The sequence below is a fragment of the Nelumbo lutea genome, chromosome 4, assembly GCF_056320005.1.
Source record: "Nelumbo lutea isolate HS-2025 chromosome 4, American lotus-T2T, whole genome shotgun sequence".
Classification (NCBI taxonomy): Eukaryota; Viridiplantae; Streptophyta; class Magnoliopsida; order Proteales; family Nelumbonaceae; genus Nelumbo; species Nelumbo lutea.
In genome coordinates, this window is record NC_142687.1 from 28,383,803 (window position 1) to 28,397,571 (window position 13,769).

Here is a 13,769-nt window from a genome sequence, read left to right on the forward strand (position 1 = left end):
TTCTCAATTTGTTTTAGAACCTCTCGCTTCAATCCACTTTCTTATACTGGGTTCATTTATTCCTTTATTTGTTGCATGTGCCAATTCAAACACCTCATCAAAATTATAAGGGATACCCCATTCAAAATAGTTATAATTTCTACTTGCATAGATGAAGTACAACTTGTCTTTTATTATCATCTTGACTGGATATCTTTGGTGTAACGTTTGGCCTATGTGGACATTTGCAGTGATGGTTCACATATTTCAGCACACATGCTTCAAAACTTGAAGAAATCTGACTTGTAGGCACCACTTAGCAAATATTCTTACCTGTTATGCAAAATAAAAAAGAATAAGATACAACTTAAATTTTAAATATGAACATCTTCTACAAATGCCACATATCAGACTAGCATACGTATTGTTGTTTATTTCCAGTTCAACTGTTCAAGTTTCAGTTAGATTAGATAAAGCAACCATGGGTATACTAACAGATCTAGTAACTAATAAACAATAGTTTTGCCTATATTATATACTCATACATTATTTTTCTTCTTGGCACAAAACTTTCTAAACATGATGTTGGATGGATAGGAAGCAAATGTTTCTCAGAGCACTTGTGTAAATAAAGTCATTGTATTAGAGCTCTTAATCGTTAGGAAATATACACCTAACTAGTGGATTTGTTGTTCTCTGGGTTGAGATTAATGTAAATCTTGGGCACATATGTTTCAATGCAGATATTGGTTTTGGTTGGTTTGTGAGCCATCCAATTAACCAGTCTAGCATTTCCATTCAGAATTAAAAAAGAAGAAATAAGCGAAATGAATGTTATCCATTAAAAAAATAACAACAAGAGACGCCTAAAATCCAACAAAAGAAACTTAGGGAAATTGGCTTACTAGTACCCTATGCCTTCAACTAGAAACAAATAAGAAACAAATAGGGGGAATAAGGTAAACGTATAAATTAACTGGAAAACTTAGAGAAGTTTTGAAAGACTTACATGTAATAACACCAATGAGAGTATAATGACGGTAGTTGCAAATACCGGGGATAACCGGATTCCAATAAGTTAAAAATCATATTACAAGTTGGGAAGATAAGGTTCAGAGAAGTGATTAGGTTTTCAAATTTTTAAACGGTGAGCAGTGTTCAGAGATAAAGAGAGAAAAGTTCAAAGAGCAGAGAGAGAATATAGTTCAGAATACATTCCAAAATGCAAAGTTAGAGAGCAATTCGATGAAATCAATACAAAACCCCCAAGTGATATAAAATATTAACTTAAAAATAAAACATTTTTTATCAAGAACGCGATGCCACCAATCCCAAACATCCCCTCATTATGCATTCAACCCCTTTCTTAGATGAGACCACCTTGACTGAGTGGGCTGGACGTGAGGCCAAGGCAAGAATATTTGTATAAAGATTTTTTTTTTTATTGTAAATCAGTTATAATAGTCTGTGTACATTTACACATTCCATCAATAGTCGTAAGAATTAGATCAAACATCAACTCCTCATCAGGGCCCCGTGAACCATTCACAAAATTCCGAATCCATTCAGTAATAGTTATATTTGAAAGTTGATCTAGTCTCCAAGATAAAGAAAACCCTAACCTAATAGCTCTTGAAAATGAACAATCCCAAAATAAATGCTTGGTGATTCAATGTAGTTACATCCAAAAGGGCAATAACGCTTCAGACCCAATACCAAAAAGTTTGTCTCGTATGTGAGTCCTCTATGTAATATTTTCCATAAAAATAGTAGAATCCTTAGATAAATCTTTAATTTCCAAAACTTCCTCCAAAATGTATTATCTTGAGTGTAAGTTGAAATGGAGCAAAGATCTTTATAAACAAATTTAATAGGAAAAATACCCTTACACTCAAACAACCACAACCAGCCATCATCACCACCACCACTTGATGTAATAGTAACTGGGAACTTAAGGATGTTTCAAATTAAAATCTAATCTCCACTAAATCACAAACTTGACATATATAGGCCTATGCGTATCGGCGATGGACGTTGCCCAATTGTTGCATTGCTGGTACTTGAGTACTTGAGATCCCTGTTGGCTGTTGATTAACATATCCTTCATTATTTCGGCTATTTAATCACTTCAACTCCTCACTTTCGCAATATAGCTATAAAATCATTTCATCTACCAACTCTACTGTATTGACTTTTCTATACATTTTCTCTTCCTATCTTCATGTTGGTAACTTGATATAAGCATATAAATTAATAATAGAACTGTTCATGCATGTGTTGTCTTGGCCAGCTTCCTTGGGTCCCTTATGGCACTACTCGCCCGATCGAAAAAGGCCAGTTGGGTTCGGAAGGAGCTGACCTTGATGACTTGACCCCTGCAGCCTAGCCCGACTCCTCTGTTCCCTGGATCTGTGGCTATTATGAATCCAAGCATCATCTGTTTTTGGGTTTTAATGCATTGTTTTCTGTACTATACACTGCATTTATTAATTTTATTTAAGTGAATTAACAAACAGGGAAATTGGGAAAAGGTTGAAGCAGTTGATAACTTTGAGCAAGTTTTATGGTCTTGCTACGGTCCAAGCGAGGCCCCACCAAAGAAAACACTGAATGCCTGGATGGATGGATGGATGGACGGATATTGGATTAATTTTAATTAAAATTTTTAACTCTATTCGTTGGGATTCATCAGTCTTGTTGATTGATCAAAACTCAAGGAGGAAGAAAGAACAAAGAAACAATGAATGCGGTGTCCGGAAATGATGCATCGATGGGTGTGTGGTTGGGGAGACGAGAGAGAGATCCCCCATAACCATGGATAATGAGTAATAGATGAGTATCAGTAGATGATGATTATTCAACTTACAACAACCTCTAAGTCAATTTGATTCCAAATCCAAATCGCTATCGGACAAACACCCTCGCCTTCAAATCACTTCATCACCCTATTTTTTAACCTTTTCCGCCGCATTATACGTGGCACTTTTCCCACATCTGTCTGTCTCTCTACTTTCTTCTCAACTCTCAGACACTCTCTCTCCAGTCTCCCGTCCCCGGTTCAGTCTTCTTCTCTCTCTCTCTCTCTCTCTCTCTCTCTCTGCGCTGCCGCTAATTATAAAAGGTCGTCCTTTTCCTTGGTGACCATCCAAAAACTCCAAAGTCCCAAAAACATCAGAAAACGAGGCCCCGCTACACGACCAAACTAACCAAAGGTCCAAACCCCACAAATACTACAAGGCATAATAATGCCTTTCATTGACAATACTACCCCCTCTATTACCAAAATCAAAAGACAATATTAACCCTGGTTTTATCAAACATGCCTCCACTCAATTGTTTCGCCATCTCCATGCCAGAAGCTCTTCTGCATCAAACATCTTCATCTCTGACGCACATACACATATAAATGGACCATCCAACTCCCTCTACTACAAAGATCAAAAGATGACGGTCAAGATTATCCCATCAAGTTGATATTTAGTCAAAGATATGTCCCATCATACGTCAATCAATCCCACTGTGATGTTCGATGAACATGTGCACCCTAGTGTACGGTGGTACGTAACCTCCCCTCCTCCAGTCCTCCTGTTTTCTTCCCTACTATCTCTCCAAATCAAGGTGGGGATGAGGTGGAGGAAGGTAAACACTCATTTACGCGTTATGGATATATACATATTACGCTTGCAAGCAGATATATACATCTCTTTCTCTCAGATTTCAATTAACCAGCTAATTACTGAAATAACAATACACCTGCAACAACTCTGACCCCATCAGAAGACCAAGACTCGAGAAGGAGAAAGGAAATACAAATCTAAAATGGTGATAAAAGGATCTTTGTATTGATGCATTGCAAAGACAAGAATCTCTGTAGTTTAATTACATTTCTGCTACGCTCTTCTTCCTTCTTCTTCTTCTTCTTCTTCTTGTTCAAAGCCAAAAAAAAAAAAAAAAAAAAAGAAAAGAAATGAAAAGGCTCTACAGAGATTCCAGCAATACAAAGTCCCCCCAAGAACAATCATCATGATCACTATAAGATTTACCAAAATTTCAGCTTCTGTACACATCATGATCCCTTCCATAGTTCCATCTCTTGTTTGTCTCCCTCCCTCTCCCTCTCTCTCTCTCTAACATAAAACTACCAAAATACCCTCGGTTTCCTCATTCAATTGCCGAATGCCCCATTACACCATGATCGAAATGATTGAGGAAAGCGCGGGTATTTTGGACGAAGTGTATAAAAAATTTTCAACCGAAAGCAAAAAAAAAAAAAAAAAAAAACCCGAAAAAAAAAGAACCTGCTAGTTATGAAGAGGATCTGGGCAACTGGGTACTTTTCGTTTGCTTTCTTCGAAATCTTTTTGAGCTTGGTTGAAACCGAGAACCCTTCCACTGAAGAATTTATTGAAGAACTCATCGTTGCCCTTCCTCTTCTTCTCCTCATTCATGTTGTTCTCCGTCGACTGTGTTACCCAGTTATTACTGCCCGGAAGAGTTCGAATTGCCCCTACCTTGCAGTCAGAACATACCCATGTCTGTAAAACCGAGATGATCAACAGAACGACCAGAGAGAGCACGAGTCTCCTGCCTCCGGCATGCGACATCGCCAGAAAACCCACATACAGAAATAGAGCCAAGATTAAAAAAAAAAAAAAAAAAAAAAAAAAAAGATAAATGATGAAAGAAAAGCGGGATGTCTTGGCTACAACATGAAACGTCTTCCGGCGAGATTATGTTGGAGATCAAAGTGAAATTTAACAGGATCTTCTCTTTTTCTCTTTGGGTTCTCTTTCTTAGACTCTGGAATGACGTCTCTTCTGGTTGAAACCATGAAAAAATGACGTCTCTTCTGGTTGATATGAGAGAGAGAGAAAGAAAGAGGGAACTCTATCACTCAGCTCGGCCACTGCAGCTATTACCACGACCAGCACCACGTGATGACAGATTTAGCTGTTGTTTGGGGTGGTTTAAAATCGAGGGTACGTTAATAAATTGTCCGTTGTCCAACTGTTATTTACTGATGTGCCATTACCTGTTAAACAGGGCATTAGTTGAAGCCTTGAAATTTGAATGTCGGTGCCTGATAAAATTAAATTTTAAAATCCCCCATAAATTTTTAAATTTTCCGGTGAGGCCTGACTGCCTGAGGGGAAAGGAAACAACAGAGTCCGACTACTCGAGGCCGGGGATCCCGCCACCGTGTCGTGTTGGACACTGACTCGTTGACGTAAAGAAACCAAACCAGGAGCCCTGCCGAGTGCCGAGGACCTCCCGGCCCCCTCCTGTGTTTGGTATATTTACGTCATGAAATCAGAATGTTTAAAACTTTAAAACATAAGGATAAGGTGGTATTGATGGGAGAACCAACGGTGATGGCAAGCCTGAGCTGAGAGCTGAGGATTCTTCATTCTGTGGGGTCACGAACGGTTCACCACCTACCAACATATTAGCACGTCACGGGTTTATGTCCTTCTCATCATAAATGATATGATGATGATGATGATGTATGTAAATATATAAGATACAGCTGTTGGAGTAGTTTTCCAGCCAACCCGGACCATAATTACCTGATTTTAAAACGTTATGGCTCGGGCCCCGGCCAGCTGTGGTTGGCCCTCCTCTATGGTTACAGCTGTTGGATTGGAACAATACAACCGGAGGATCAAGATTGACAATTACCATTATTGAACCATGTTTGCTAATTAAACTTTCGGAATCTTTTTATCAAACTTCACTTCAAAGGAGCTAAACTCTGAACGTAGAACCTCGATCTATGGTACCATTCACTGATACGTAAAAAGTTCCAATGACTGACTCTGATCTGTTTGTCTTGTTCACACTTGCGTTGTTTGCTTTCCGCGTTCGTGTGCTCTAATGAGCCGAGGCTGGGCCTACATTTGAGATTTTGACCAGTGAGACCTTTAGCTAAAACAGCTTGAGCCGAGTTTGGGTGGGCTCCGGCTCGGTTTTATCTTGGCTCCCTTAGATACTGTAACAAATCACAATCTCACCCGCCCCACGCTGGTCGGGGCGCTGTTTTTGACTGTGTGACTGGATTCGGAATGGATTTTGAGGAAACCCGAACCTCTGAATTCCGAATTCGTTCCCATAGATAATAGATAATATGTGTATAATGTATTATTTTATTTTTATTTTATATTTTATATTTGTATATATAAATAATATAATATGATACCTATAATTCACTTTTTATATAATAAAATGTATATAATATACTTTTTTTTTCTCAAAAATTGATTTGCACATAAAAATGGTTGGAGTGGGGTGGATGGGATAAATTCGGGGATCCCTGTATCCTGTGAAGACCAACGAGGTATACAAAAACCGTCCATGCACTTTCATCATTCATTACTTTAAAAAATGGGATTATATATATATATATATTTGTTGCTGAAGTCTCTTATTCTTTTTTATTTCATTTGAAAGGTTACACAATGGGGGACAGCCCAAGTCTCCACTACGACCAATAAGCTGATTGGCACCTTACAATCTCTTATTGTGAGTAGACCTGGGATTTATTGATTTTATTCTCTCCTTCACTTAGGGATTGAGAGTTTGGAGTTTGGAGGATTATCTCTCTGTTGTTTGATCCATTCACTTAACAATATCAAAACAAAAACAAAAAAAGTTACATATAACATATTATCTTTACCACGTTAAGGTTAAACATTTAGAAGTTTAAAAAATATCATCCAAAACAGGCCCATATGGATGACAATGGTTTCCTATTCACGTCAATGTTTAATAAGAGTTATGGCCCTAGTTATAATTCGTTGACGGTTGCTGGCCAGACCTTCTTGGCCGGGTAGGAACAGCACGGCAATATTTCATTATTTCGGGCTGTTCAAATTCTGCCCCGACTTAACTTCATTACCGTCCTGACACTAATCCACACGGTAAATTTAACGGGTTGAACTGGACAAGTAATAAGAGAGAAAGAGAGAGATATATTAAAATTAAATATATGCTATACACCAGTAATATATAGTGAAGTAATTATTTCCTCCTACATAAACGGCTAAACCAAACACTGAGCAGTTACAAGCAGACCAAAACCCGTCTCAATGGGGAAGGGTGGTTGGTAGGGTTTACCCTGATTACCCAATATGCCTTCATCGATCTGTTGCCGTATGGCACTTGTTAAACACTTGAATTCCTTTTCTATTCTTTATAGTTACTAATAGACACGATAAAGTTGACAATGCTCCATATGAGAATAATTGAATAACAACAAAATAATACTACAAAAGTATAAAAGTGTAATGATTCAACTGGCATCATCTCATGAGTCAAACTTACAACTGAATGAATTGGTCAAAAATTGCTTTGCTGACCAAACAATTATGCTGTTTTCCACAAATTTATTTTAAACAATATCCCACTTACTTTTTATTTTTCATCTTAGCTGAGGCTCCCTCTAGTTGACTATTTAACATCCATTTGTAAATTTCCAAGACGCTTAGCAAAAGAAAGAACAAGAAAAAAGAAAAAGTAAAATTTGTAATAGCTTCATTATTTTAGGGAAGCCCTTGGTTTTGGGTTGCAGTACTTGTAGATGGGGATTAGGCCCCATAACTTGTCATCTTTTAAATACGGAATTGATATGGTTTGAGAAAATTCATGTGCAATTAATTTGGAATCAATAATAAGGAAAAAAAAAAAAAGAATCAATCAAATATGCATTCATGTTAATGTCAATAAATTCTTATAAATACATAGGGTGTCCCGATCTCCTATCCCACAAAAATTCTGCAATACTTTGAAAGCATGGGCATCCAATGCACATTTGGAACATCTCCATGTGAATTTAAGAGATATGTAAGGGAGATATTTCTAAATTGTGGCTACATGTAATGTGGGTAAAGTTTTTGTAGGCAAGAGATCCGGACTCATTTATAGGTATATAATAATATCAACTGTATGCATATAATATCAATTGTTTATAAAATATACAACTAGAACTTTCCCTGAATTATTCATGTATTTCCCTGTATTGTTGAAAATTATACAATTTGGATTGTTTCTAAAGCTCAGTTTAGAAAGAATAAGCATACAAATATAATATATACAATACAAATACATATAAAATAATACAAAATACAATAATTTGCACTCTAGTACTCCTTCCAAACTGATCGGGCCTAATAAAAAGAAGTCAGCATGTTTATAATATGCAATATACTGTATGTGAATTTCCTAACTATGGTTCAGATGATCATACCTACCATTATTGCATGGGTCGTGTCTTGTTAGAGAATAAAATCCCATTGGGCGACTTCACCTAACAACTTCTAATAAAAAGTCAACATGCTTATAATATGGATATGTATATTGTATTTGAATTTCCTAACTACAATTCAGATTATTGTACCCACCATATTAATTATAGCATGGGTCTAGCCTTGTGGGAGAACAAAAACCCATTCAGGACCTCACCCCTAACAGGTTGAATAATTCCGTCAAGTGGTATCATTATTGCTTGTTTGACGAAATGGTCTAGTTTTCGATCATTGTGTTCTCCCATTTGTGTGCATTATTGTTAGAGGTTTCCGAGAGTCATGCATCCAGACAAACACTGTAAAATCATAAAAGACTTATTATCAGATTATGGAGTAAACCAAGAGAACCCTACCTTTCTTGTCATTCTCCTTTGTTCTCTTAATTTTTGTGCTTTTAAATGTTATACATGGTATGGAAAATTTCTTATGGTTCCTGAGCATGGACCATAGCTCTCAAGTTAAATGGTCTCAGACCATTTTATATGGTTCCAAACAGATTATTTGTACATATAAATAATTATTTCTTATTATACACATGAATAATTAACAAATAAATCTATTTATTGGATTTGAGTTTAGCTTAAAGCTTGATTTAGACTAAGATAAATCAAGTGTTTTACGAATAAAGCTCCAATAACTTGTAAAGAACTACTCTCCAACCCTAATTTTGCCCCTATAAAATAAAATCATTCAAGCGTTGCAACAACAATCAATTTGACCATTTCGGTATAACCAAACGAATCGGAGAATACATTTTACATGATATTGGGAAAAAATCCAAATACCCAATATCTCAAAGTTTTGAGCTATGGCACCTGGATTCCACAATTCAAAAGGCCGGATTGAAAAATAAGAGAAAAAAAAAAGGTTGAGGGAAAAGTCTTCAGAACTTTTGAACTATCCCCCAACTTTGTACTTCTCTCTTATTTTTCTATCAAATTAAAACAAACATAGCCTTACGCAGAAAACAATGAAAATTGAATTTGAGACTTGTTTTAAGTTTGACATTCTGAAATAAACTAGGAAAATATATCTAAGTAAAAATAGATAAATTTGAGGAATTAGCAAATTTGCAGGTTTTAATGGTTAGTAGCTTTTAACTAAATATCATCAGTTGATTATTCTTTTTTATAGGGCGTGTGATGCTCTTAATTACCTTCGGTTCTCGATCGGCTGCTTAATGATATAAGCTAATTGTATATTAGTATTGTTTTCCTTCCAATCTTAATCAAGAAACTGATGAACAAAAATATACTTAATTATATTCTGCTTCTGGACACACATAAAAAAAATGCAGAACCGCACTTGTACAAACCCAAAACCGCATCTACTTGGCACTCTAACTATAACGCTGTCTAGCTTCGGCAACAAGTTGATGGCAGCTAAGTGTAGAGGGCCCAGCAAGATGCAGGTCTCTCTCTACAGTTGTAACAAGCAAGCAGCAAGCTTACGACACCTTTATTGTTTGTTTAAATGCCAGACAACACATGTGTCATGTGGGCTTGCTTCCTTTGAATCTGATATAATTACCGTTGGACGAAGGCAGACTCCCAATCCCAAACCCACATTTGTATTAGAGAAGATTATATAGTTTATATAATACTGATTAACGATAAAACAATAGTATCTTCTTGTACCTTAAAACACTTTGATTATAACGTAATTAATCCCTTAATTATTATATGTGTACGGCGGCCGTTTAAGCAGATGTGTGTCTCCATTCTCCACTCTCCACACTCTTTCTTTCCTGTAAATTCACGGGACTCGTTAAGTCCGGACAAAACTAGCAGCCTACCCAAAGTAGAGAGACTTGGTTTAGTAATTTAGCCCAACATAGAGGGTGCTTTTTACGGATGGCCCTGATAGTGATACACTTATTTGGAGCTCCTTTTTTTTTTATTATTTCATTAATTTAATTTGATATTTTATTTCACCTCAATAATTCTTTAGGGAATGTACATGAAAATTCTAATATATTAGATGAAAATGGGTTTGAGGGCAAGGCCCCCTCTCAAAGTCTGACTTTTAATGTTTCGTCCTCACAAAGGAAAAAGTGGGTTTTGTCCGTGCAAAGCTCTCAAAGGCCTGAACTCGGATGCCATAAAGCCTAAACCTTTTAGGTTTCTATTTGGATTTTGCACCCTTTTGGTGTCCCTACATCTATGGCCCCCAACCACATCCATCCATCTCTCTCTCTCACTTTCCCACACACGCACACACAGCTTTTCTAATCTTAATTGTAAAACTCTTTTCATCTTTCTTGTTTAACTTTAGTAGTGCGTTGGAAACCTTAACAATCATATTGTAACAAAAGTGCTTCCTAGCTACCGCACTTAAAGAGTTGTTATTTGATATTTGTTAGTAGAGCAGACACCCATATAGGTTATTGCTTCCCTTTTCACCACAATAGGTTAAAAAGTTAGCAGAAGACTCACAAGACTATTGTTGGGATGCTCTACCGTCCTTGTGCCCATATATCTTTTTCTTGTTTTCTTTTACTTCTCTTTTCTTCTTTGTTGTGCGTGGGGCCTAGGAGGAAAAGAAGCAAAACAATTTGGTCTTGGGAAGGACGACGTGGTGATTGATCGATCTTTCACATTCACAGTAACGTAGTGAAAAAAAATTGAGAATGGTGACTGTGACTGATTTGATTGCATGTTTGTTACGTAGAGAGAGATCAGAGATGATCATCCATCATGCATAGGGCCCTGATTTGTCCTTGGTTGGACGACAACAGTTCACACCAATACGACCCACGAATTGTTTTTAACTAAAATTGAAGAAAGAGGAAACATGAACTCTGGAATTTTTTGCTTATTGATTTGGAACGCCAAAGCGATGAGACAAGTGCAACACAACTGGTTGTCAAATGCCTAGTCTAATCTCATGATTCTCGTTATCCCCCGCCAAAGATGCCAAGCTTGCCAAGTGTGTACATTAGCATGCTGCCAACATGTTCCACACCTACAGTTGCACTTCATACAAACAATATTCAAATGTTATACATACTAGTATTATAATCAACATATATATATATAAGAGAGAGAGAGAGCTGGAAGAGCACTATTTCAAACTTATACGCCTACAGTTTCCGACTGAACCAAGCATATATGCATGGGCTGTTTGGGAATTCTTTTTAAATATATATATATATATATATATATATCTTTCTACAGTTCAGCAGACCAAAAGACGAATTGAGCTTTTTGGAGTTTGGCTTTCAATAAGTCCAAAACCTTTTGGTTCAGTCGGGTTTGGGCTATTAATCATAGATTTTAGGCACAGAGCTTCATTTCCTGATTTTTGGTTATTTTGGGATTTCATAAGCTTTTAGTGCATGACTCTTTTCGACTTTCCATCATTCATTGCCAAACAGAAAATTAAAATTTTGGTCTTCTGAGTTTTGAAAAGCTGGAGAGACCATGTGAAAAGATTTGCCAAATATGCCTCCATGCATGATAATTAGAATAGAAGATCTAGCAAAATAGTAATATAGAATGAATTATTTTGATTTGTTTGATTGCATGTTTATATCCTCTTCAAGATGCAATCTGCATAATATATATACATACATATTTTTTTTCCCTTGAAGTCTGACATTTTGTTTCATCATCGATCATCTAAACAGAAACATAATTCATTGTTTTCTCTCAGCAGTGAGCTGATATGATAAGAAGATTAAAATTAAAATTGGGAATCTATTGAAGCATATATAAGATTTCCATCAGTTAGGATGGCCTGTTTTAAATAGGCTTGCAGCATGGATCCAGGCAAGTCTGTAGCCATGCATAGTAACTCCCATTCTTGGTGGGCCACACTATGAATTAATTGGTGTCCTGATTAGGCATGCGACATATATAGCCATATTATATTATGGGTGCATGGGCCACAACTTTTCCATGTCCTTGGAGTGTAGCTCCATATCTGGATATTAGACAAATGAATGCGAGGTATCATGTTTTTGTCATCTACATTACTACATTGGCTTTTCATCTACACGAACAGCATTATATTGCCTCTCAGCAGCTAGTAACTATTAACACATACACACAATCACATCTGCAAATAGTAGAGGTAAGTAACTACGTACATTAAACATTCTTTAGCCAATATATATTGCGCGCAACTTCTCCTAGTATCTATTAATATTGAATACTCCATACTAAAATTGACGTGTAATTAAACCGTATTAGCTACAGCTCTTATTACTTTATTTTTACTATAGTTCAGCTTCATTCCTTTTGTGGGCTTTCAGGAATATCAGGATGCTTGTCTGCATTATTTTAATTCAAATGTGTTTGTTTAAGGGAGAGATTCTTTCACGTGAATGACTTCAATTTGGAGCTGGGCTGATCAATCAGAGATTCAGAGTAGAATATAAAAACACAACAGATCACTTGGCATGCATTGCTGGTAAGCAGTCAAAAAAAACGTCAATTTTGTTCAAGACAATATATAGCTCACAATATTAATTCCAGAATTCTGATGATTTTTTGTATATTCATTGTTTAGGCTGATGATGAGGCGTTCTCAGAATCTCAACATGAAGCAGCCATAGCCCACATAGATGAGGATATGAGGATATATATAGGTACTATTCGGAGAGTGCAAGGACAATAAATCGATGCTTGGAGTTGGAGCAGCGGCGGAGATTCAGGAACTTTTGGCTCTTACGTACCCTGTCTCTACACTCTACGCCCTTGAGGCTTGAGCTGACAGCTAGCTAGCCCAACTCGACTCGCTCAATATAGAAAAGCTACTACTTCTTTTGTGAACCCTTTCATACGTTAGCACCTGTGTGTTATGAATGTAGGTAGATATTTATTTAGGGTCCCGTTTGATAGGGCGTTCAACTTTTCCAGCTTAGCAGGAGAGGCTTCTGCTCAACATTCTGAATGCTGCTTATTGGAAAACTAGTGTAGGACTAAGACATTAGACATTCTTTCCGCGTTTTAAGTTTAACCAGACAGCCTGTTTGGTTTTGTTTTGCGCGCCTTGAAATGTGAAACACTGAAACTGAAAATTGAAAAAGCAGATTAACCAGAAGAAACCCCACCCAACAGGAACGCGAGGGATCATTCCATTGCTGCTAAATGATAATCAAGCCAAAGAGTGAAAAAGAAAAAGGAAACCATTATTGTCTCATCTATTATGATCTATATATAGCCGTTGCGCACATCCTCAACCTCAAGTATATATGTCTCATCAACTATAAGTCTATAATCCCATCAATGAACAACATGCAAGTAGGAAGTAGATCATGTTGGAAAGTGGAAACTGGGTGTGCGTGGGTGGGTACTGGGTAGCAGATCCTGTATCGGGTTCATTGCACGTCTTCACTGGGAAGTAGTGAAGCTACGCTTCTCTCTCTCTCTCTCTCTCTCTCTCTCTCTCTCTCTCTCTCTCTCTCTCTCTATCTATATATATATATATATATATATATATATGGCCGGCCGTTGTTGAGTTCTTAATCACCACCACACCCTAGAC